This window comes from Bemisia tabaci, chromosome 6 (genome assembly GCF_918797505.1).
Source record: "Bemisia tabaci chromosome 6, PGI_BMITA_v3".
NCBI lineage: Eukaryota > Metazoa > Arthropoda > Insecta > Hemiptera > Aleyrodidae > Bemisia > Bemisia tabaci.
In genome coordinates, this window is record NC_092798.1 from 27,081,750 (window position 1) to 27,109,019 (window position 27,270).

Sequence of the window (27,270 nt, forward strand, 5' to 3'; positions counted from 1 at the left end):
GGTCGATCGAACAAAAAATTTAGTCGATCAATCGAGTCCTTTTGGCCAACCCGACCGAAAAGAAATTAGTTCAAAGTAATTCAACGTAACCATAAACCCGGAAATGTTTAACTCGACGTAACCCACAGTAACCAGACTTACCCATTCAAGAGATGAACACGAACAGCCTTCCCGGGTAGATTTGGCAAGAAGAAGAAATCCATGAAAAGCATCTTTGCGAAAATGAAGAGCAACACTGGACGGGGCCTTCGCTTCCTCGGCGGTTTCCATTAAAGCGCGGGATATTTATTCGCCATTGATTAGCGGGTTAATTGACTGATTGACTGAGTGAATAATTGTGAGCGAGAGGGCGCGGGGGCTGGAGACCCGTTCCAAGATCAAGTGCAACTTTCAATGTCAAGCTCCTGCCTGAGCCTGCGCCCGCGGACCCCACTTTCACTCCGCCGGAGCCGGGGCCCCGTCCGAGTCATGCTCGGAATTCGCCCTCCGGGGCCCCGGGCCTCGGACCCGGCAGTCCCCGCACAGGGGACCGAGCCAATTAGAGAGGTCGGACATGAAATTTTTGTTGAGAATAATCAAACAATTTGTTGTCATGGTGATTTTTTTGTACACTTAATCTGAATACACTTTTGTTTCCCTCCATCCCTTTTTTATTTGGATTGCATTTTGAAAAAAGGAACCACTAGCATTGCAATGATGCTAAGATTGTGCAACTTCATTTTTTGCAATAAAATTGCGGAAATCGTGAAAAACTATGAAATTTAGATGGTAATTTTTGTCTTAAATTTACAGTTTTTAGCGAGTAAAATAGAAACTATTATTAATGGATAATCGGGTTTTTCCTCCAAGACAAAAGAAGTTGCACAATCTTAGCAACATTGCAATGCTAGTGGTTCCTTTTTGCAAAATTCAATCCATTTCTATAAAGGTTATGGGCCCAGGATGGCTGTAAAGGGATTTTCAGGGAGGCTGTGTTCATTCAAGTTTGTGTGTTTATTTGTTGGTTATCTGAGACATACAGATTTATTAAAAATCTCTTTTTTGTCTTAGATAACCTTAAAGTATTAGTTTAATTGTTTTGTTTTTTTATCAGTATATTTATCAAACAGCTGATATGAAAAATCTTTAATGGTCAATTGTCAATTATTGTCCTTATGTTTCCCTCTATCCCCTTTTTATTTCTACAATTTTTGACTCAAGCTGTAAATTTTGATGTTTATTTCGTCACATTTTGAATTCCAAGAGGTGTTTTCAGAAGAGAATTTTACGAGGAAACCAATGAAACCACTTCCAAAACCTCAAAGCATTGTTTTAACGGACGTATCAGACTTTAAAATTTCCAAATTTTATCCGACCTCTCCCATTAACTCGATCCACTGTGCGCCGAGACCCGATCTCCGTTGTCAGACTTGAACTTCCTCTCGGAGCTTTCGTCAAATTCGCCACTCAAGTTTCGCTGACGAGGAATTTGGCAATCATTTCGGTGTTTGGACGAGAGGATGAGCGTGGCGTGCTGACCACGGACAACGTTCTTTATGGATTTTTTATGGTTCGCGAAAGGGATTTCGTGCGAGTGAATGGATTGTTTTCTCCGAAAATAATAAAAGTCACTGCCGAAAGGTTACACAGCTCGCGGAGTTCACAACTTTTTGTTTTTTGATCACGCTGAAGACGAGGCGGAAGAATACGATACGCTGGCCGCGAGCGAAATTCTTCGCGGATTTTTTATGAAGGGATTTGCAGTGGAGTTCGTGCGAGCGACCGGATTGTTTTCTCCTGAAATAAAATGACTGTCGAGAGGCTGGATAGCGAGATTACAATTTTTATTTACATGAAGTAAGATGACGCGTTCTTCCGCGGATCATTGGAATTCATCTTCTCAAGTCTTATTGAGTTGTAAAAATTTAACAAACCGAAGTTTTACACTTTGTCCGACTCGTCTACAATAATTCCATGCACTGGAAAAAAGACACATGGATCTACAGTCCAGACTCTTAAAAACATCGACAAGAAAAAATACTCTTGATTCAATCGGATTTTTGCTTCAATGAAAAACCAAGCTTCTTAATTTGAGCGGATTTCCTTTTGATTCAAGCGAAAATCCGATTGAATCAAGAGTATTTTTTCTTGTCAATGTTTTCAAGAGTCTGAACTCTAGATCCAATGTGTTTTTTTCCAGTGTGGACATTTCCTGATTTTACTCGAGACAATACTAAAATCTTTGTAAATTTTCAGGAAAATCAGCAGTTTGAGCACTTTGGTTAATACATTTTGAAATCCCGATGTTCAGTCCCATTTCCTGAATTTTCCTACAAATTTCCTCTCAGATCAAAATTATTGATAATTTTCGACGTTGAAAGTATTTAAAATGCACCCTGCCTCTCTTTAAAAGAGACTTATAGACACACTGTACTTTTTATTCCGCAGAAAACGTCGAATTTTCCGGTCTTTCCTGTGATTTTATTTTTCTACGGGATATTTGAGAGTTTCATAGACTGCATCTTCCTGTGTACATGAGCTTGACAACCGTGGACGGATCATGAGAGCCCAGAGGCGCGGCCGGAGCTCCTAGGAGAGCGCCCTGCGCGCTGCGCCTCTGCGCTCTTCGTTTCTTTCGCGTTCCCACTTTCCGGAATCGACGTCGCCGACTGCCGACTGATCAATGACCATCACTGCCAGCTTTTTGCATCGCCGCGATGCGACGGGCGCCGAGGGATTGGTCTCGTCAGCTCGCGGACAAAAGGATGAAAGTTCTGCCTCGCGCGGCGTCGCGACGCCGCCCGGAAACGGACACGTCGTCCGGTCCGCGAGAAACCGAGGCGTTTCGCGGTCTTTTGCTGCGGCGAGCGCAGGTGCCATCCATTCTCACCTCCGGCCCGTATTCGTACTCGTCCCCCAGTCAGTCCCTTCCTTATTGCCGTCATAGCGAAGAGAGCCGTAAGTGCAGAAATGAAGTTTTGAGAAAATGGGCTCATTAGCGTCCAAGCGGTAAAGTTTATCGAAAGAAGTCTCCGTCCTGTGTCAAATTGCCATCAATCATCCGAAAGACTATCAAAAATCTTTTGGGTGATAAAAATCATGATTAAAAAAATTATTTTCAAAAAAAATCGGCCTCAATGAAGATTACAAATTGCAGAGGAGACAAAAATTGGGACATCGCAAATATCATATGGTAGGTCCAGACCCACTTTAAAATTTTCGAAAATAATGGAATTTTTCCATTCGTATATTTTATTTTCCGTTGTAACAAATTAGTTAAATCTCTCGCAAAGCCCTGTTTTTAAAGTTACACTCTTAAAGCCCCAGCTTTAGAAAATTTTATCGTTTTTATGATATGTTAAAGGCCCCCCAAGAACCTCCCTTCATCAAAATAACAACTATTAGGGGCCACCTGAAGAAAGAAACTCATTAAAGAAAAATTATGAATATAACCCTTATTTTACACTGTAACTGATGGATGTATAAGAGGGCCTTTGATATAGCATCGTAAGAAAACAATTTCGATGAACTTCTAAGTCAAATTCAACAAGATAGCTTGGAAAATAGATCCTTAAAGGGCGTTTGAGTGCTATACCATTTCAAAAAATAGAAAATACTCCTGAAAACATGTTGCTGGTTAGCTAATTTGCGTTTACGTAACGCATACCACCGGAAAACCCGCTTTTAAAGAAACGGAAAAACTAGAGGTTGACGGTTGGGGGTATATTCGTGAGAGAAAAAAAGAACAAAAAAAAACAGTAATGCTATCGTAAAAACGCGGCACTAAGTACAAGTCCACGAAGATAATCATTTTTTTTTACACCTGCTTTCTTCCTTTTTTCAGAGCGTACGTGCTACGTGCTACACACTTACAATACTGAAAATGGAAGATGGGAAAAAGACAACTATATTTAACTAGATCAGCACAATGAACATCCAGATACAGAAAATGGATGGCTACTCCTTAAAATGCCACAGAGTGGTGACCAAATTTGGGACTCGTACAATTAACGGACCTCACATGATAACTCATCACTTCTTCCGATTCTCCGCCGCTTTTGCTCTTAGTTTAACCGCTAAGCGAATTAGCGGCATTCGCAAATGAGCCGTCCTAAATCACACAAGATGCCGAGAATCAGCCGGCCGAATCAGACTAACCCCGAATGCGAGAATGATGTATGTAGATTTCAGAGAAGGAGAGTTCCTCTCTGTAAAATTTAAAGGGAAACAGGTATAATTTCTACATTTATTAGGGCAGTCAGCGCAGCCTCAGCGAAAAGAAAGCTAATGCCATTCTTTTAAAAAAATGAATGACTTAAGGATAGTTCCGTGGTCGTCTGCTAGTATCTATTAATTTTTTGCAATAAGAAACTATTATTTCGGAATCATCGTATATAACAAGGAATAAGTCGTTAATTTCCCTATGCAGATAGGTGATTATGTGGTTGATCCAGAAGCAAGAGTTCAGTATTGCAAAAAGGAAGTCCATTTGACTTTAACAGTCAGAGTTTGACTATATAAGAGGCTAATGGAGATGCGAGACCTCAAACTTATGTGTCTCTATCTATTCCACATTCATATCCATGTCACTTGTTTCCCTTCTGCTTATTACTGACTACTGTTTATTACTGCCAAATTCTAATATGTTCATTTCGTGGGGAAAAAGAAATCATAGAGTTCTTAAGGCGCCTATGTCTAATTTTAGGTCGAAACCCAATTCCTTGTTATGTGGTTAAAATGTCACTCACGGAGAAAAAAACCTCGTGCGTGGGACCCGAAGTTTAGGTCATATGGATCTCTGCAGTTTTCGGATTGAGCATCTGAACACTTTAGGTCTAGCTGTCGAGGTTCGGAAACTCCAGTTCTTACATCTGAAGTACTTCAGATGTGAGAACCGAAGTTTATCGGATGTCAGAAACGAAGTTGTTCGGATGTGAAAACCGAAGTACTTCAGATGTAAGAACTGAAGTTTCAGATGTGTGATCCGAACCTCGACAGCTACATCTAAAGTGTTCAGATGCTCAATCCGAAAACATCAGAGATCCATATGACCTAAACTTCGGGTCCCACGCACGAAGTTTTTTTCTCCGTGTGCTATTGGCAATTGGACTGCATTTTGCAGTTTGGAACTATAAATTTTGGCTCTTCTAGAAAAACACTTATGTGCATAGGGAAACTAATGGCACATACGTTGTTTTTAAACCGGGCTAGAATTTATATTTCCAAATTGCTAAATGTAGTCCAATTATTACTTTGGTCTTGAAACAAAAAAAAAAAATTATTTTTAGAATCGAAAAAATTACTACGAAAAAAATGAGGTTTTAACTGAGACCAGATCAAGTTAAGCGTGACATCAAACAGGGCCATTGCGGGAGCAATGATTCTCTTCTTCAAGATAATTATTTTTGAAAAATTCCGATGCCTCTTGGTGCGAATTTACGTCAAGAAGAAGAGCATGCAAAATGATGAGCAGAAGAAAAATCGATGAAATTTCAGTTAGACAAGCCCAAATTTCTCCTGGTTGAGATGCAATTTACGAGGATACATTTAGCAACATTAAACGTGGTTACGTTCTTTCGTGAAGGAAACTACCAAAATGACCGACGTTTCTCATTCCCTGGCCCTGCAATATCATCTTCTCATCATTGTGATTCCGTCGCGAATTCATTTATACTTCAATCAACCTCAAAACAGCTGCAAGATAGTTGCGCACTCTCCCGGAAGAGCGCTGATGGAAGCGGCAGCAATCGGGAATTCGTCGGGAAAACGGAAGGTGTAATTGCTGACGCGTTGCGTAAACTAACTTTTGGAGGAGCTGAGTGTGCTTTGCATTCGTCGGTCCTCTAATCACCTCTCAACACTCAACAGGAGGAAGACAGCGATGCGCTTGGTGATGGCTTAATGTTGAGCGTCTGCCCTAGTGTCGGAGCGGCGCAATTTGTGTAACGGGCAGGATAACTAACCCAACGCGGTGTATAATGGGCCGACTGCCCGGACGCCCGACGCGCAGCGCCATTATAACAGGCCGACTGAGGGAAAATGTCAAGTTTATCCGAAACTTGTCGAAGCTTTGAAACTGGGTTGAGCGGCTCCAGTGCTCTGTCAGCGAGCTCCCTTTGTGATGAATATCTTCGTGTTTAGTCCTCGTTTTCACGTCCATCGCGTCATTCCGGTACCAACGAAATGCCTGATGACCCAACCTAGATTCCTTATCACTATTGTAAGTCATCATCAGAGACAAGAGACCCAACACTGGCCTCTTGGCGACAAGTGGGAGCTTTTACTTTCGGGAATTCAACAATTCCTTATGGAAAATTATATGGTAGCAACAGTCACCACCCCAATTTTGGCTGTTGACCTACCTACATGGTGGATAATGAGCTTCGGGTGATGTCATGAGCCAAACAAATTTCCCGAACTTTGGCAATTTTCGGCTTGTTTGCAAAACGGAGCTGCCAACACGTTGTTGAACATCAATCATGTAGGTCTGTAAGTCAACATAGTTTGATGTTGAAGTCCCGAAAGTAAAAGCTTCCACAATTGCCGAGGTACGAGTGGAGGGCCTCTTGTCTCTGATTGTAAGTCATCATTATCTCGACTGAATTATTATGCTATTCCCTAGAAAATCTGACACCCATGACGCACATGGAAAATAATTATCAATTTGAATTAAATTTCAAATCAGATTATGATCTTTGAAATGTCTCAACATCTTAATTAAAATGAGTGTGTGAGTGAGAGGGTGCATTGTTTCATGAAATAGATAGAGAGGCCCCTCTTATTTGGAGGTGCTTTTCCAGGAGAAGTTCATCCTTCATCCATCCTGTATTTCCTGCGTACGTATTTATTTACCAACCCTGCAATCCTGCATGCTTTCGTGGTTGTGTTCTGAACACAAAAAACGCATTTTCAGGTTAGAAATTCCCAGAGAGGAGCGGCATTTTACAGAAAAGCACTGTTTCATTGGCTTTCTGGAAGAATAATGCTGCTTACGGCAGTCTTGTCCGAAACTACGTCATTTTTTGCGCGCCTTCAGTTATTCCAAGGCTCGTTTCCATAAAAATTTGACGAATTTCGGTGTTTCGGCTATTTCAGTGATCTCATCTTAAAGAGATTAGACGAATTTCGAAGGAAACTCGATTTCGAAAATTTGAGACTTAATGCTCTCTTCGCTTCGAGATGCGAGGCGTGTATTCGAGATATTTCAAAGTTATGAGGATAAAAGTGAGAAGTGGCTCGGGCGTCACGGCTCACGGCTCCCGAAAAAGTGTGACAGTAAAGGGCGACCCGGTGAGCGATATCGGAATGTCGCGCGTCGCGACGACGACGGGAAGCTGAATGAATGGGGAAGCCGGCGCCGCGGCGCGCTTTCGAGAGTAAAAACGACGCAGTGACCGGATCTGACCGATGGACCATCAACCGTCATCGATCATCTGGCCATCGTCGCCGCGGCCAGGAATTTCGGAATAGCTCCGATTCACCAATCGCCACACGCGGAAGCCTATAGCCGGTCGCCGAGGTGCGGGTGAACGACATGCCGCGATGTCGTTCGGACACAAAATTGGTCGCTTTTCAGCCATTGGTCATGTATCGTGGCCCCAAAACCTCCCTTGAAGCTTCTACAAGAAGAGAACCTATATAGTGGGAGTATATACAGATGTGAAACTCCGAAAATCCATCAGGCCTTCACCGATGCCTCCGCGAATAAAGTTAGGGCCCAGAAATGCAGCCAACCTATGAATTTCAATTATCCAGAGCGATTTATTAATACCGTAGCTACGAACAATCGTTTATAAAGCACGTATTTGACTTCGTTTTTGCATAAAATTACTCATTTTTGCGGAGGAACGCCCATTTATGTACATCCTTAGCCATCTTGGTTAGAATTGGAATCTGCAGACTGGCAGTGAAATTTTGTGCGTTAAAAGTTGGTTAGAAGGGTGGCTGCACTTTTGGGCCCTAAGCCCATGAAGCGATCTGTCCATACTCTCGCCATACAGGTACTCTATCTACAAGGTGATCAAAAAGTCCCGCACCACCCACGTTACCCCTCGGGCTCTTGCCCCATGGAATTCTTAGGGCTCAAAAGAGCAGGCAACCTATGAATTCAAATTGTCCAGAATTATTGCAATCGTTAAGATCTGTTCTTTAAAAAGCACGTAAGAGGCTGTGAGGCGTATGAAGGTAATTATTCGCACATTATTCTTCAATATTGATATTCTTCTTCTTCGATATTCGTTTTACGATATAGTCCAGAAAAATCTCGAGTGCCATAATACAGTTGATAATATTCCATGAAATGTGCGTAACATCAGCTATACATTCGTTTTGAAAGTAGATTACGTCAAACTTCGACTATATCGGTGATGATTATCTCGATGTTATCGCTTTTGTTTTGATAGCCCAGATTTATAATGAAGTCTCCTACATGGCCCCAAAAGAGGTTGGAATAAAACAAGATTTTCTTCCATCGAATTATTTTGACGGAGCTAAGTTACCTCGCGTGCTCGCAGAAAACTCGGAGCCTAGAGTTCGGAGCGCGGTTCGGTAGAGCTTTCAACTAAAATCAAACGAGTTGGCAACATTGATAGGTCATTGAATTTCGGTTCGAAACCGGTTACCGGGTCAGTCCTATTCTGTTGGCCGTTCACTTCCAAATTCGGGTCATTTTCATTTCAGTGAAATGTCATGCAAGAAGAGAATCGCCCATTGAGTTCGTTGGACTTGACCGAAAAGACATCACAGAACAAGATCCCTAGGGAATGAGAAGCTTAAAATGACCCCACATCGTCATTTTTACAGACATTTGTGCGGCTTGAAGTGCTGATATTGTTCTTTGAAATATTTCGAAGGCGTCGTTATCATGGTGGACATTTAATAGACACCCCCCCTCCACATATTTTCTTGCTGCAAAAATTGATTAGGAGGGGAACCTATAGTTTAACTATAGATAACAGGCTGTTCATCATAGATTGAACAACATCTAAATACAAACAAAATAGATCTGCATCCTCATCTTCATGTTGTCCTTCACATGTAGTAAGAATCAAAGGTCACCTTGTCGACTTGCTTAAGAAGAAGATAGTAGGGTTTCTCTTGCATTGAAAGATCACAGAAAAAATTACACTAGGTTGAGCAAGACAACCTGACTCATAATTTATTGATGTGATTCACACTTTATTTGCGGAGCGGCAACTCCATTGGTGAAACTGAGTGGGTGCGTTATACGTAGAAATGAGGCAAAGCGACTTGAAGCTACCCGGACTGGCCTGGTGGGGAGGAGGGGGGGCTATGGGGCGATTTCTGGCCAAAAAAGATACCTCAGGGCCCCTCAAGACAGATTTCAGAGGATGTATTTGATACTTTTTAAGTAATTTTTCACAGAGCCTCTCGGAACCTTTCTATAGCCTTAGCTCCCTTTATCTGAAGAAAACCCCGATCCTTTTTTTGGCAGATGGGACCCGCCTCTCAGGCAATATGGAACCAGTCGAGTCCTCTGAGAAAGACAAACACTGTTCTGGTTACACAATTTTTTTTTTTTTTTTTTTTTTTTTTTTTTTTTTTTTTTTTTTTAAAGCTACTGATATAAAATGGGCTTGAAAAAAACTTTCATGTATTTTTATTCAGGGAATCAAGTAACGAGTTCCCACATATTTTGCGACTGCGATATTAGATGGAATGTGACTGTAACAAGAAACTGTACTACGTTTTTTCTGGGTATGTGCGTTCTTAAAGCTATTTTTCCGTGCCTGTTTGAGTATGCCAAGTTTTTTTTTTGGAAAAAGAGGTCACTAGCAATACTTTACAGGTCACTTGTTGGTTGCTTCTTCACTAGAACATCAGCACACACCGGTGATTGAGTTCTGCCTTCAACCAAGAGAACGCTAACATGGAGGAAAAAGCTCTTCTCATTTATGTTCTCGAGGAACATTCCGCTAATTGGCTCACACCTCCAAAAACCGGCCAAGGTCAGAGGTCGGAGGAACAATGAATTCCAGGTCGACCACAGCCTCCTTTCACGCCCACCCGTACTCGAGTTTCGTTAAATACCGACTCGGAAAATATATTCAGAATCCGGAAATGCCTGCGATGTGGCGCAACGTTCCCATGAACCGAGAACAGTGCTGAGAAACGTTATTCCATCGTCCTGCACGCCCAATAGCACGGCGTTAAAACTGTAAATGAATAGGTATTTGGGATATTTTAACGCATCACAATAGGCTCCGCGCGGTCAGGGTAACCACGAGTTGTGATAAGTGCCTAACAAGATTCAAATCTTGATATTGCTGTAGATTCCTAAAAAATTTGAACTAAGGAATATAGAGGCCACAAAACTCCCCCCCCCCCCAAAAAAAAAAAAAAAAATCTTGATATTTCCTTGCTACTCAAAAACATTGTTTTACTTCTGATACATAACGTAAACCTCGGATTATTCGAAGTCGATCCATCCGTACTCATTTCATCACCTTCTGGCCAAAGTATCACAACCGCCAGGCGCTGTTTAAAAATTTCCACCGCCATATTATTTTTTTACGGAGAAATTGTTAGTTGAATCTGTTCCAAAATTTCACTGAATTTTATCGGCAGCCCAGAGGAACTTTAGTGAAATTTTCGGATATCTTCGTTGAACAATTTTTCTGTAAAAAAGAAAAAAAATTGCGGCAAAAATTTTGAAACGTTGCATGGAGCTTGAGATACTTTACTGATATTTCTTGCCTTTTAAGGTTTCTTCAATTTAAAACAATCCTATGAGAGAAACTAAATAAAATAAACTTGTGTACAGAAAAGAAAGAATGTGAGTCGTTGTCATAATTCTGGCTACGTATGATCTCCAGGAATTTTAGTGGCCAATATTAGATTTCTGACAGTACCTATCACGCACCTGGTAATAGCATGCTCAGGTGCACGATCAACACTGACAGAAATGCGGTGCTGGCAACTATATTTCCCGGATAATATTGGGAATCTAGAAACCACTAAAATTCATTTTTTTCCCCTAAAGAAACAATTGCAGTTAAGCCTCCAATTTACCTTAAGATAGAACGCCTAAAGCTATAATTTATTCGAGAATTGCGAACAACAAAGTCTAAAATTGGGGCATTAAAAGTTGGACGTATTCACTGGTGGCAGTCTGCTTTACCGTCAAAATTTCGCAAACATCATGGGAAAAAATCGAACATTGTATGCTAAGGAAACGATTAAAATTACGACTTCTGAAAGTTATTTTCTACGAGCTTTGAAATGAGGAAGCAAAGCCGCGAACTAGTTGTTAGACCCGATGCACCTGGAACCCAGAGGCATTTAACATGCACTCGAATAGAGAAAATCTTGGACGGCAATTATCGGCCCTTGGTTTTATAACGACACCGAGATCATTTTCGCGAACAAGAGGAAGCGCAAGCCTGTTGACATGATTTACGGTTTCAGAGCTGTAATTTAGACCGAAAATGTAGGAATTAAAGTGCCAATTAGCGGTGGAATGAATAGGGAGCGAGAAAACCGCACGTTAACTTATTGTTAGTTTTATATCGCTCGAAGGTAAAAACCGCGGCTTCGCCTCAGGTTTTCGTTGCAGTTACGTGGTTCTTTAGTTGTCGGGGGTAGAATACTGCTGTGCTAAGGAAAAACGCCGTGTAGGCATTCGAATGTTGCCAAATTTCTGCTTTGAAAATATCTATTTAAGAAGAAAGTCATGCAGGGTGTCTAGTTCTTTTCTTATTTTGGGAAATCCTGGTGAAATTCTGATTTTTCTTGATTTTTGATTGCTAAATCCTGATTTCATGATTTTTCCAAATCCTGATTTTATACGGAGAAAAATTAATGTAATGTAACTTCGCAAAAATAGCTCACACTGGGAAAAAAATCACGTTGGATCTAGAGACCAGACTCTTAAAAACATCGACAAAAAAAAGTACTCTTGATTCAATCAGAATCTAGCTTAAATCAAGAACCAAGCTCTTAATTTGAGTGGATTTCGTTTTGATTCAAGCAAAAATCCGATTAAATCAAGAGTATTTTTTCTTGTCAATGTTTTCCAGAGTCTGGACTCTAGATCCAATGTGTTTTTTTTCCCAGTGTGAGCTGTTTTTGCGAAGTTACATTACATTAATTTTTCTCCATATAAAATCAGGATTTGGAAAAATCATGAAATCAGGGTTTAGCAATCAAAAATCAAGAAAAATCAGAATTTCACCAGGATTTCCCAAAATAAAAAAAAGAACTAGAAACCCTACATGACTATCTTCTTGAATAGATATTTTCAAAGAAGAAGTTTGGCAACATTCAAATGCCTACACGGCGTTTTTCCTTAGCACGGCAGTATTCTACCTCCGACAACTAAAGAACCACGTAGCTGCAACGAAAACCTGAAGGGAAGCCGCGGTTTTTACCTCCGAGCGATTAAATCAAGAGTATTTTTTCTTGTCAATGTTTTCCAGAGTCTGGACTCTAGATCCAAAGTGTTTTTTTTCTAGTGCAATAGAAAAGTGCGATGGGACAGCCGACTTTTCTCAAATCCCGATTTTACGACCGATCTATCCTAACATCCTGATGAAATCGGGATTAAATCCTGATTGACCTTAAATTCTGAGAGAATCGAGAAAATCCTGATGCTAGACACCCTGTCATGAACATTTTTCCTTAAAAGTTTCAGACTCTTTGGAGCAAAATACGAACGAAATCCTGTAGAAAATTGGAGGAAAAATATTCACCTTTCCTGAAAATTTACGATTTGTCGAAGGTTTGGCAACGACTGATGGCTCTTACCGCGTTTTTACTCAGGACGGCAAAATAGAGCCCCGGACATCTCGGCGGGCCCCCCGATGAAGCCCTCCTTTCGGATGAGTGCAAGTGCACTGCAATTTGCCAGTGACGTGGCGTGCTTTGCGATAAATCGATTGATCTGCCATTCAAACCCATGGAAAAGGATCGATGAACAGGGTGTTTGCAACGAAAACCTTAATAATCGAATCTTTACCACAGCTTCAAAAGGGAATATATCGATAATCGATCATTCACGCTTCGCCACTGCAATTTACAGCTCTCATGAGTGCTCTTCCAAGTTGTAAAACACGCTTTACCTTCGATTGTTGGGCTTCCTCGCCACAGGCATACGCGTAAAATCGTTGCCCCTCTGACGTAAGGCCGTGTCTCTATTCTCACACGAGCCTTGGAAAGCATGAAGTTATGTGCAGCATAGGGCTCACGAGAAAATTGACATACATCCTAGAGTTAGCCAGGCAAGGAAATGGTCAAGCTATCGGATTTCAAGCTTCGCGCTCATAGGATAGCCGCCCGATTCCACTGCTGCCATTTACACAATTTTCCTTCTATTTTTCTGACTTTTCGTTTCATTTCCTTTGACTCATATCGTTGAAAAATAATTGCAAATAATTTCTTGTCCAAAATAGGGTTCAGGATGTCATTCTAAGAAATAGTCACGTTGGAAATCATCTGGGCGCAATTTATAGTAAAAACGCAGCTCGGCGGATCGGCCAATTTTCTCCCCCTTTATACCATGATGTAGTTTTTTCCAAAATTTTAATCGTTTTAAGGCAAATTATAGATTTCAACTATGATGCTGAAACTTGAGAATTATCTTTGGGGGACAGAAAGGAATTGGGGAAAAGCCCGGGGAACAAGGTTTCGAGATGATCGTCTTAAAACGGAAAACCAATGGTACCATATACACCAGTGGCGACGCGTGAATGATCGATTATCGATAATTCCCCATTTGAAGCTGTGGTAAATAGTCGATTATTAAGGTGTTCGTTGAGAACACCCTGTTTATCGATTCTTCTCCATAGTGGCAGATCAATCGATAGCACGCCACGCTACTAATATACACCATATAGTCACCTTCCGGCCAAAGTATCACAAGCGCCATGCGACGGTTCAAAATTTTCACCAACATTTGATTTTTTTACTGAAAAATTGTCCAACGAAGCTGTCCGAAAATTTCACTGAATTTTCTTCCTGCGGGCGATAAAATTCAGTGTTTTGAAACCGATTCAACCAACAATTCCTCTGTAAAAAAATAAAAAGGCGGCGGAATTTTTGAAACTTCGCATGACGCTTTTAATACTTTGACCGGAAGGTGACGATAATGTACAGCCATACCTAATGGTACCTGCAAAGTTTACATAATGCGGGAAAATTGGACGGATCATCGATATGGCAATCGTGCGCGTAGCTGCTATCAACTCTTTAGCTTGGAGCGACCACGAGGGGTCGAGGGGGCCTTGTTGGGAAACTCTGTGCACTTTCCCTTCGCTTCTGGAAGAATGAAGAACCGAGCGCTTAAACTTGTCCACGTTTCTGGGTTATGGTGACCGGAAACAAGGAAACACGTTGTAGGAGGGTACGATACCGCTCTTTGAAGGCACCGTAACACACAAACAAAGGGGGTCATTGGACGATCATTTTGTCTTAGAGTTGCGACATGAAGGACTTAGATTTGGTACAATTCCTTCATCGGCGAATCAAAACCACGGTGGTTGCCAATCGTACAACTTGCATAATTGCCTACACTGAAAAATATCTAGAAATTATGAAATTTCACCCCCCCCCCCCTTGCAGGATGACAATACTTCCTCTACCCTAGGGGAGCGAGAAAGTAAAACAAGTTATGTTCTCGTGTTAAATTAGGACGTTGTTAAATAATAACGGAAGTGGCAAAAAAAAACAGCCCAAACTTTGTGTTGACTCTGGCACAGTTTGTATTGATTACAATTTAACACAAAAAACAATGCAAAACCCGTTTCGTTAGACCAAGTTGTCAGGCGTCTTAATGCGACTATTCGTGTTCCGCGGAGTGCGTGTTGCATTTTCAAAATTGAAGGCGTTTTCATTTTTCTCAATTCTTCAGGGATGCTCGGGACTCGTCAGTTGTATATAGCACTCCGATAATAGAGTACCTGTACAGGGAGAGTGGAGAGTATTACCTACCGGTTAGTGACAAAAGGCTAGACCATCTACGGTCAATAATTGAATCAGTCATTCGCTGAAAAAGACTAAAATTGACGATCGGCTCGATGCCGTGATTTTCAGACTGTATAGACTGACTAATCCGCAAGCTGACTTTACGGACTGGACAAAAACATCGGTCAAATCGCGGATTGGGAAATTTTGCTAACGGAGCGTTACATCGACATAAATCCATAATGGAGAATTTGCAAGGGTCTGAAATTTGATGAATTTCCTGTTTAAGTGGAATCCTCTGAGTGAACTGAACACGAAGATACCCTTGATTCATAAATTGAGCAATTATTAGAGGAGATATGACAAAATAACCGATTCTGCTAAAATACATGTGTTTAAATGGGAAATGCCGCCAGATGACGTCACAAGGCGGCACATTTTCTCACTTTTAAATCAATTTTTCTCCAATTTCCCATGTCAGAAAAAAATTATGAAAAATATTGCGAACTCAGCTCATTAGGCACTTTCAGATGAAGCAATAAAAAAATTGCGTGCAAATTCTCCATTCAGTGTGAGAAAGTTTGCAAAACGTAAGTCTGTCGAATAGGTCTCTAAAACGGTACACTGCGTACAGGCCGGCTAAGCAACACGATATTGTTTAAACGTTAAAAGGTATGTTTCGTCTATTACTATGAAAATATGTCTAAGTGCAGAGATGCCTTTTCAAAATGAATCTATCGAAGAAAATCGCAATTTTCATAAGAAGATAATTCCTCACGAAAGCATTCCAGCTGGAGCGAGCGTTCATGCCTATACAAAAAAAAAAGTCAAATGTATTATGAAGTTGCAAGTTTTACAAGATGACAAAAAAAAGGAAAAATATTCTGCTGAGTAAGCTGTAAAGATGCGAAGAATTAGACGAGAAGATAGCCCGGCGGAGAGAAGTAGAAGAGAAGAAGAGTTTTAGATCTCTGAGAAATTTTAATGAACGAAATATGCGTTCAAAGATGATGAACGACTCGGGCCCAAAAGCAGGTGAAAAACATACCAGCAACGAGGAGATCGCCTTGATTTGCTTTCGGAGAACCTGATCTTGGCAGTCAGAATGTTGCAGAATGCCACGTCAAAAACTTCGAAAACACGCTCAATTATTAGAGAAAGGGCGTACCTTAAAAATTATGACAGCTAGACACTTTGGACCCGCTATGGAGACGTTGGAATATATTCCGACTGCCTCTTTGTTTATAACCCTGCTCTCGTTTTGAATTGGTTGGAGAGACATGGGACTTCGTTCCCTAAAAGCGAGAAAAATTCACTCAAATGGAGCATCGCTTTCGCACGTGACTCGGTGCGATGAGAGTGAGTCGCAGCTTTGGACACTTTTTCTGCGCTGAAATTGCATGAAAATAAATATTCATCGCGGCATTTTGATTTTTAGGGGCATGGGAACGGGGGCGGGCTGCTGGCATCTCTTCTAAAATCTTAAGGTGCACAGCAATACGTGAAAATTTGTCTGACATTTTGAACGTGAAATTTTTTGCAGGGGATTCCAAATAGACGGAACCGAAAATTGTTAGATTTTAATTATCATTGGAAGAGTGCAAAATCAGCACTTCGACTACTAACATTTTTTTGTAAGACTGACTCTCTGAGTAAACAATTTTTGCCATAAAAATGAAATTTTCAAATGAAAAGTACATAAAATGAAGGCCTTCAAACTCAATTTTTAAGCAAGGAGCACGGATGTACCACGTACAATTTTAGCAATGCTCGTTTGCGCTTCTACCAGGTTTTGAATTTTCGCTCTACATTAAACCTTTCCTGACAATAATTGAATCGGTGGCTTGAAATATTTTGAAGATTATTTTCTGCCCTTTAAACGAATGCAGTTACCGAGAATTTTCAGTTTTATTTCACTCCTTGTTCTCATACCTTGCGCACAGATCTTTCGAAGATTAAGTGACTGGGTCTGCGAGTACACGGAAAATACACGCATATCGCATTTCAATCCGACCGAAATGACGCTAAGTAGTTGATTTATTTTTACGACAGATGAAAGTAGTTTTCTCTCGTTCTTCTTAGCTTACAATCAAAGTCACTCTGACTGATAATTTTGAGCTTGCAGTCGGCTATTTCACGCCGATTTCTCGCGATGAGAAAGAGTTATTAAGTCCTATTGGAGAGAGTACTTCATTAGGGACGATACGCCTCGGCGCATGCTCTAATGAAATAAATAATCAAAACCATCATGGATTCTACCTGTTACGATAATATTCAGTTCGTTTTAATTACTCGTTCGTCACTTTATTGGTTATTTGTTTTCTCGCGGTTAACTTATTGTCTATGGGTATCGGATACCATTACCGGGCCTCGGTGACTTGATAGTCAACTGGCAGGCAGCCCAATTAATTAACTGTGCACTTACGCCAGCAATGCGTGAATAGGTTTGTTGCACACAAGAGATGCAGCCAAATAAATATCCTCTTTACAGGTAAAATAACATTGGGCACATAAAAAAAAAAATCTGAAATCCTCTCATAAAAGCGCGCAATCTGCGTAGTTTATAACGCGCTTTGTCAAGTTTCCCACGTCTGAGGGCAGTTTTACTCATATTGTCAGTCACCGCCGACCAGGTTTGCACAGGCAGAGGAATCAGTAAAACTAATCTGACTAAACAAACGATTTCACTAACTTCTTTTATTGTATGATTTCAATCGTATTCAAGCTTTTGTAGCTTTTTGTTTCGTTATTTCGCAAAAACAAAATCTTTGAATCAATTGAAATCTTACGCACGAAGGGTTAGTGACAGTTCGCGAGATAATTTGTTTACTTAGATTAGGTCTCCTTCCAAACAAACCTGACTGCAGGCCACCACAAAAGACTGTTCGCACACGCGGAAAATTTGAAAAAGTGTGTTACAAAATACGTAGATTGCGCGCTAAGGATTGGATTTCAGACTTTCTTTATGTAACCAACTTGATTATCGGGTGCACTTAACCTTAAAAGAAGTATTCAGTTGGCTGTATCTCTTGCGTGCAACAGATGCACATTGTTAATATTGGATTTAAAGGAATCTATCGGCTGAGTGCTTAAAACTGAATGAAAATTTTGCTAGCTAGAGATTAGGTCTTTCCTGACCAGAGTTAATAGAACTGCGGGCTGATTGTTGTTATTGATAGACAATGCTATAGACAAAGAAGGCACAATGACATAGGGAGTATGGAGCGATCCTATTGGTTGAAATGAGTGGTTCCTATAGACTTAGGGAGAAAATGGTGGACTAACTGTAGGGTCTCTCGTGAGTTGCCGTGAGTTAATCTATTACCTACCTTCTTTGTCCATTGCAACCACTTCCACCAATCTCGTTTGTCTTCTTTGTCTATAATTCTGCCTTACAATTTCAAAAATCAGCTCGCAGGCTCTAAAAAGCCTTTGAATAGGATAAAAACTATCCGATCCGCACGTATCTGCGGATCTGTTGTCTCGGCGAATGTTGAATTATCACACCTCCTCTTCTGGCGTAAAGAGGAGTAAGTGATCGGGAAAGCGGGCGGATTTAGCGCAAGAGGTAATGCTCAATCACGCGGCTGGAGGCGGGGAGCTCCGTGCGCAACTGTGCGAACAGCCAACACATTACGGTCCGGCCACGGCCACGGCGCGGCAGCAGCAGCCACCGAGGCCGCTTTGGCCGCTGCTATCCCGAGGGGAGGGGCTCCCGAGGGCCCCTGTCCGCTGCCCAGTGAGCCGCGTGCCCCAAGCCCCCAAGATGTTGACGAATCGAACCGAAAAACCCAATCAAAACAAAGATTTTACATGAATGGAAACCTTTCATAAAATACGTAACGCGCGGAGAGGCGGGAAGGAGAGTCTTATTAGGTTGCTATATGGGTGCGTTAAAGAAAGGAGACGGCTTTCAGGGCTGGGTTGCGTGACGCTAGAATAAGTGCGGAGCTTGTGCATGTTCTGAAGTGCATATTTTGAAAATCTCAAAATGAAAAACCAGCGCGAGGTGGCAATTTTTCATCCAAAATTCATCACGTGACTCAAATGGGCCTGTTGCATGCAAGAGATACAGCCGTGCGAATAGTCTTTTCAGAGGTTAAATGACACGAAAATTACGATGGTCACATTACAAAAGTCTGAAATACACTCCTTACTGCGCAATTTGCGTTGTTAGGAACGCGCTTTTTCAAATCAATCTATTTCCCACACACAACTACAACAGCAGACACTTCTTCATCCCCAACAATTCCACCAAGTACACAATTTCTGAAAACAGTGTTAAGTTTGCTTCTATTCAGCTGTTCAATGCTCTCCCTCTAAATATTAGACTTCACTTTAAGAACTCAGAGATCAGCAAATTTTTTTCACATTTGAAATCGTTTCTTTTGGCTGAATCCTTTCAAGATCTCTCTGAGTTTTTCACCACTGCTTAACTTCCTAACTTAATGTTCTAGTATTGATAACTCACGGTATTCACTCTCTCTGTTTTCCAACTTGCTGTTATTGCAGGTTATAAATTTATTATAAGATAAATTTGTTTTAACGTCTTTTTTGTAACTAAATACCATGTTGACTAGTACAATAGCCCCATATGGTGGCTTTATGTATGTTATGTAAAAATAAAATAAAATAAAATAAAAAATAAAAATAAATTTCCCGCGTCTGGGGGCAGTTTTCTAACTGAAACAATTAACGGCAACTCGCGGCTATTTCCGGTCAACTAAAACTGACAACATAACCTAAAAATCGGAGCTCGTGATATCGTGAAATGCAATGTAGAAGAATTGCGTTGGATATTTAAAAGTTGATCGATTTGGTTAGCGCATAAAGCGTATATGGACCACTATGAGAGATCACGTTGGATTTGTAAACAAACTGAAGGAAAAAGTAACAACAACAACAATAATGACTCGGCATCTTCCGGAAATCACCGAGCCCGCCGTTTGCTCGTTTCCGGTGATTAGAAAACTGCCCCCAGACGCGGGAAATTTGAAAAAGCGCGTTCCTAACAACGCAAATTGCGCAGTAAGGAGTGTATTTCAGACTGTTTTAATGTGACCATCGTAATTTTCGTGTCATTCAACCTTTAAAAAGTCTATTCGCGCGGCTGTATCTCTTGCATGCAACAGGCCCATTGGAGGGGGCGGTTGTGTGCACCGCGGGAAAAAAAACACATTGGATCTAGAGTCCAGACTCTTGAAAACATTGACAAGAAAAATGACTCTTGATTCGATCAGATTTAAGCTTAAATCAAAAGGAAATCCGGTTAAATTAAGAGGCTTGGTTCTTGATTTGAGCTTAAATCTGATTGAATCAAGAGTATTTTTTCTTGTCGACGTTTTTAAGAGTCTGGACCCTAGATCCAATGTGTTTTTTTTCCAGAGTGAGTAATTTTTTAGAGGTATCCGGACCTGTGCATTACGAAGGGGAAGGGGGCCAAGGGGGTCAAAAAATTCGATTTTCATTGGTGCGTGCTCATCAAAGAAAGAAAAAAAAGTGTCTACGGCGAGGTTCACAAATGATGAGGGGCGACCTACGTCCATTCTGCGACAGGATCTTCACAATTAGGTACTCATTTTTTTAAGATGAGCCTCCACAATCGACGACCTTTTTGCAAAGAGTCTCACACTTCAATATTGGAAGGAAAAGGATGAAACAAAAGTAAAAAACTGTATCCATAAAACACGCATATACCCGGGACCAACCGGTCTCGTCGTTAGCCTAATTTTTTTGCACCCCAACCCAAAAATTCCGCGCAAAATGCAAGTAATATGAGAATGAAATCACACTAACCGATCCCGAATGTGCAGATAAAACACGAGATCGACCACTAGAAGGCAACGGTGTCCGCGCCTAAGGAAAACACTTTAGCCAAGGATTAAGAAAACCTGCCGCAATCTGGCAACATGGCAACCAATTTCTAATCCGAGCCTTGGACTCTTCTCCACGTTTACGCGACAGGCTTGTTAAATAGGACAGTAATTCCCTGTAAAATGATGTACGGAACGCGAGGTTCGTCGCACGATTTTGGCAAATATGAGGACGGTGGGACACTTTAAGCTGCCGGGGACCTTTTCGATCCCATAATTCACCGGTAATTTAATGGTCAAGGAATTAGCACTTCTGCACATTGGGACCCTGTTCTTAAATCAACCGTGGAGTGCGAAAAAAAGCGACTCGTTTTCAAACGGTGCTTTAACTGTAGAGGATATCAATCGTAAAATTCGTCTAAAAATTACATCCCAGCAAACGAGAAACTATTATTTTGATCTCATTTGAGAAAGAACACATGCGCCATTAGTTTCCCTATGTAAATAAGTGCTTTTATGGATGAGCCAGGAACAGGAGTTCTTATTTCCTAAGTAACTGCAAAATGTGGTCCAATTAGTTAAACGCCTAAAATTTCGAGGCGCTGACCGAACGTGGCGCTTAGAATCAGAGGTGCAGAAAGTTCTTCACCTTCACATTTTTGCACTAAAAAAAACTCTGGAAGATAAGCCGTACTTATGGGTTGTATAGGCATACTTTCCGCGTTCCGGGCTCAGAGGCTGAAAGTTCCGGGTGTAGGACCCGGAGCAGTCGAATCTACGGCTCCAGCACCCAGAACTTTCGACCTCAGAGACCGGAACTTTTACTTCAGTATGGGGACATTTTTTGAGGTTGCCTTCATTGCTGTCCACATAAGACTTGCGTTTCGTTATATAGGAAAAAAAGAGCACACTTAACTATTTTCTTCGCAGTAGAGAGCGCGTTAAGTTTCCCTCACAAAAAGCTATGCGCTTAGTAGGTTCTGGATTTCAGCCTTTACATTTCCCCTTTTCCATGTGCCTTTAGGTTTGTTTTACACCTTTTCAGGTCACACTTTGTTGTTTCTCTAACGTAAGGAACGTCTAACGTAACGTTCTGTAACGTATCTCGATTTCCGCATGAGCTGCAGAAAGCGTGGATTTATCCGTTCTGTTCAGCGATCTGTCTACAATCGGCCACAATTTCTACACCCCTGCTGAAAATTTTGTACAGTTGTGATTCTCGTTGCATTCTCGTACCTCGCAACATTAACTTACTCCTTTGACAAACCTATTCCTAGCGCATTACAGAAATTTGCGGAGGCCCCGAACAATTTGGACCCCTGTAAACGTCCTATGCCTTTGATCTCTGTTGGTAAATTTCGTGGGATTTAATATTCAGTTTTCGGAGAGTAAGAGTGCGTGGTGTTGACGGTCAGTTTATCTGACATCTCAAGAAACCGATGTGAAGTTCTAGAACCCTTTCGGCAAGTCCTGGTTTGTCACACAACTTTTTTGACTTGCATAAAGGATTCAAAACATACTAGTAAGATTGGGTAGGCATAACGTCTTACAACCAGCAAGTTCACAAAAATCTGTATAGTCGTGTTGCTAAATGATGCGAATTGTCCTAGGTGCAAATTATTTTCCACAAAAACCACTCTAACTAAACCACGTCTGAAATGGCAATCATCGATACAAGAGACGGGAAAAATGCTCTCATAGTCGCTGCTGAAATTATGCTAGGTAGGTACCTACATACCAAGCTTCACATTGTCATTAATACCTGTCATGAATTTTTCCCCTCTCTTTATTTTTCTTTTGTGAATGTAAATTTAAAGAAATAAATTGTACTTAGTAAAGATTTATTTGTCGGAGCCATAAGACAGAGGTATTCAACAGTGGTGCAAAATTTGCTCGATCATGCGTTCCGCGGATCACGTGATCGGTGGGGAAATTTTTTTCTACAACGGCACCAAGAAAAAATTCCAACAATTTATCGATCTTTTCGACTTTTCGGGAGACGTTCAAGGAAATACATCTGTGAATCGTACGAAACGCGAGGAAGTACATCTGAGGATCTCGATATTCGCAAAAGTGAAGAGGAAAACAAAAGTATGAATACAAAGGTCATTACTTGGGAAAATTTGGGAAAGTGAGGAAATTTGTCGGAGGTGAGGGAGGAAGTCTCCCAAGTCGCCATCGAGATAGGCACATGGTTTCCTTTAATTTTCGGCCATCGAAAGTTAAACAGGAAAATTTCTTCATAGTGTGGTAAATCACCAAAAACTGGAAGAATTTTCCGTGTCAGCTGGGATGAAAATAGCCCAGAATAGCTCTACCTAGGTACAGCACCGTACAGCTCTGAAATGGCTCAATTTTTGCAGAGTTGCTCTTTCTAAAGAGAGAACCCAGGAACTACTTATGCATTAAATAGCTAAATCTTGCTGACGTCCTCTAATTCCTAATGGTCAAATTCTATTCTTCAAAGATGCTCGTTGCTGAAAGTAGTTCCTTTAACAGAGTTCTAAGAACATGTTTCAAGCCAGACATGTTTTTCGGTTCTCTTTAAGCCAGGAAGAAAAAACTTAGCTCCTAGGATTCTATTTTCAAAAACCTCTTGTTGTTGACATAGAAGATGAGAAAAAGTCTGAATAGTCTGTCAAAAGAAGAGACATTCAGGTCAGGACCTGGGAAAATAAGCATACTTAGAACATGCCAGTAAGAAGATTTGGCAAACCACACTGCCCTCTCACAAATTGCTGTTGCAGATTTGGATGGACTAGAAGGAAGAAGGGAAGTTCTCCTTCACAAGACTTTGATGTAATTATTGATCCGAGTATTTGCACATTATTTGGTATCATTGGAACACAACACCAGTATTAAAAATCCATAGAGGCTCAAAGGACTCTTCTGAGAAACAGAGCCTTTTCTTATGTGCATCCTGGATGCTGAACTTTGTAAGTCAGTAATCTTAGTCTCAGTCCACAGTCTAGATACCTTTTTCTACAGTGAATGGCTGTGCCAAGTTCATAAAAACCTGGTAAAAGTAAGTATTTTTCTTTTGGTGTATCATGAAACACCAGTTCAACAAAACAACTTATGACAGGTACGTATTTTGTACAATAAAAGATTCAGAAAGTGGTCAGCGATGGGGAGGGTGTGGCATAACCAGATGAGTTAATCACCGAGCTTCTCCAAGAAATAATGGTGAAAGAAGAGCAGATACCTTCAGCAGCAATTGTGTAGCTACAAGTTTCGGTCTTATTTTCGTTTGGGTGCACTAGGTACTTACTTTGGACCCTTCATGATGGAGGCACCAGGAACCCCTGATTATAATGACCTATGCGCAAAGTGATTACTCTCTCACTGCATTGGTTGCCAGAATTCAACCCCATCATAAGTTGACCCCTCAGCCAAACATTCCAACAGGACTGATGATCGCCAAAATATTGGAGCCGGTAAATATAAAAATCAGACATTCTAAATGCGCCTACATTTATAACTTGTCATCATGAAAGTCGTGGCTATTAAAAATTAATGTCTTAGATATAGCTGCCCCAAACGCAACACGGATTTGCTAGTGCTCCGAGATGGTGTGTGCCAATAGGTAATAAAGTAGTTAGGGTGATAGGTACAGTACTGATACCTTAGTATCAATCATGATGATCATACGATGTAGCACAAAAATGCTCATACCCTGGCTTGGCTGCTGGTCTGTGATGGTTCAAAAGGGAAAGGTGACATCCCCTACTCCTTAGCCCTTCCTTACATTATTTTGGTCCATTGTAGTTTTTCCATACTCTCATAAGTGATATAAGATAGAAAATGCAAATTAAACTTCCCATCTGACAGGGAGCTTACCTTAGTTTCATAAATCCTGCGTCACAAATCCAGGAGAAAACCTTGAATGAACTGACTCAGATTCTCCTTCTGAAGAACAGCACAACGGATAGAACTAAAACCGGTCACAGAATTTTGAACGAAAGGGAGACAAGCACGATAATTGAAAGAGAACCACCCCACTTTGTTCAAGAAAGTAGAGGCCAGACAAGAAACGATTGCAGGTAAGTAAACAAAAACAGCATGGAGCACAACCACAACACTTGATAAAATGCACGTTTATAACACTCGGAACAGGACGCGAATAAAACACAAATGAGGGAAATGATTACGAAATGAGTACAAGAAAATATCCGAACAAAAGGTTTATGAATCGTTGCAACCACGGGGCTGAAATCAGGGTAGGAAACGAGAAAATCTACAGGTGTTTTTAAAGTCTAACCTCTCAAAACAAAGCAGGAGCGAGCGGACGGTGTGGTTGCTGGCAGGTAAACACAACAATCACTGCAGAGCCGTGGCGCGGCGGCAGCGGGCAGCAGCGGCCCCCAGTCGAAAGGCGTTGCCAAGTTGCATAGCGGTCCCGGTGCTGACACCTCCACCCCCGCCCTCACCGCGGCGCCTAGGTCCAGGGGCCCGTGGCTCTTGGCAGGCGCGGTGTCGCCGCACATTGGGCTCCTCACGACATTTCTGAGCCAAAACTATTAAGGGAAGTCGGACATCGATTTATTAAAAAAAATTAGAAATGCGAATTTTGGGCGCAGTTCTTCTTTCATGTCCACACAAGCAAAACAAAACCGAGGAAACCTTATTTCTGATTACCAGTTTGGTTGGTAGGGTCTCTTGAGCGAGTGAGGGTCAAGGCGTAGCAATCAGGGTGGCAAAATTTCATGAAAATCTTGAAATTTCATGTGAAATATTTCATGAAATTTTAAAAATTCTTGGAAGGTATTGAAAAATACAGATTCCCTTTCATGTTTCGCAAAATTTAAAAATTGTGACTTTCTTCTATTTTTGTATGTTGAGTGCCGGTTGCATACTCTAGCCCCTGAAAAATATGAAATATTTCACAGCCTCGTGAAATTTCATGAAATATTTCACCGAAATTTCCAATCTTTCATTTCTTTCTTACGTTTCATGCCACTCTGTAGCACCATTGAATCAGCTACTTATCGACTGCTTTGCTTTCCTTGTCAAAGATTCAAATCAAGTTTTCTGTAAGTCAATTTTTTCACACAAAAGATGCGGTCTTTTTTTAATTTTTTTTTGTTTTTTTTTTTGTTTGATTCCTCCCATCTTTCTGCACACTTCACACTGAAAAAAATGATATAACGCGCTATACGAAACTGGTGTGGTAGGTACCCGTTTGAGGTGCTGTACGGAGCTGCCTAGTGGCGGCCACCAATTCGAATGGCGCGCGCCACGAAACTCGTTTGGTACAGCGCTGCGCGGTGCTGCGCCTCGCGGAATGTTTATGAATCTCAATCAGCCAGGCGGAACAAATACTAACATTCTCGGATCTCATTTCATAATGGAGATACGTGATTTTACACTTTGGCTAATAGAATATATGTCACATTTTTGAAGAAAAGATACAGTTTAAGATGCTTAATAGCAGATACTCACCTTCAGGCTTCACAATTTGAAAAATCCAGTAGTAAGATCTGACAGCAGTTGGGTACAAAGAATTTCAATGTAGGTAGATCCATAACGATGATAATTTCTGTGAACTGATTTTTTAGTAAAATGTCCAGTAGACTGACACATTTACTTTAAGAATCAGATTTCAAGAAAGGTAATGGTTTAAAAAAACCTATGTTCATGAGCACGGTGGATATGAAGGATGAATAAGGAAAACATAAGAAACACTGATTTTGAGTAATGCTAACTCTAACTCACAAGAGAAAAGCTGTCAACCTGATGTTTTACACTAGCCATTTAGCAATCATTGATCAAGAACTTTCGAGTAATAGGAAATCACAAAAATCACAGGGTACAGAATAGAAGCTGGTTGTAAGCGATTACTTGGAGCGTTAAAGTAGGTAATGAATATTGATAAGGTAACCATGTAAAATGTTACTCAGGGGCACAAGATGGTGAGTAAGGGTGGTATTTTTCATCATTCAATCTAAAGCCAAGACCGACAGTTTCTATTTACAAATTAACGATTAATAGAGAGAGGAATAAGTATCCTTATTAGCCTTGAAACTGTTTAGCGCAGTCGCTCAGGAAATCCCAAATCATAGAAGAAAAGCGTTTAAAGAATTTCTCCGGTTGAGCACATATTTTGGTGCATTGATGTATCTCTCTGTAGTTCTAAGCACAAAACATTGAATTTTCATGGGTATAAGAGAGTTTTAGATGAAATAGGAAAATTATCAAGTAAATCATGGTACCCAGGCAATCTAGCGTATCATGCATCCATCAACATCTTGCCCTGGTATTTAACATTCTCAGAGGTGGACAAGGGAAAAGCGAAGTAAAATTTCGTTTGAAAAGATTATAAAATGAAAACTTCTAGACAACTAGGAAATGGAAAAAGCACAAAGTAATCTTACTTTGAAAACAAACAATCAAAGAGATTAAGGTCTCGGTCGACATTGTGGGCAAGTGCACTTAGGAGCTAGAGTAGCTTCAAAACTTCACGGCATCACAAAACCAATTAGGTTCGAACATGTTCAAGATAAATATATCCTTGATTGTAATTATATTTAACGAATAAACATGCTAAAAACTACCGATA

At 40.9% G+C, this 27,270-nt stretch overlaps 1 protein-coding gene across 1 annotated transcript in view; it reads right to left on the reverse strand.

Moving 5' to 3' along the window:
* Positions 1-25,027, reverse strand: part of bbg (PDZ domain-containing protein big bang) — a 549,174-nt gene extending 524,147 nt beyond the window's left edge. The window contains exon 1 of the mRNA XM_019046227.2: positions 24,552-25,027. The gene's annotated coding sequence lies outside the window, so the exon portion shown is untranslated. The remainder of the gene's footprint in view (positions 1-24,551) is intronic.
* Positions 25,028-27,270: the final 2,243 nt, after the last annotated feature.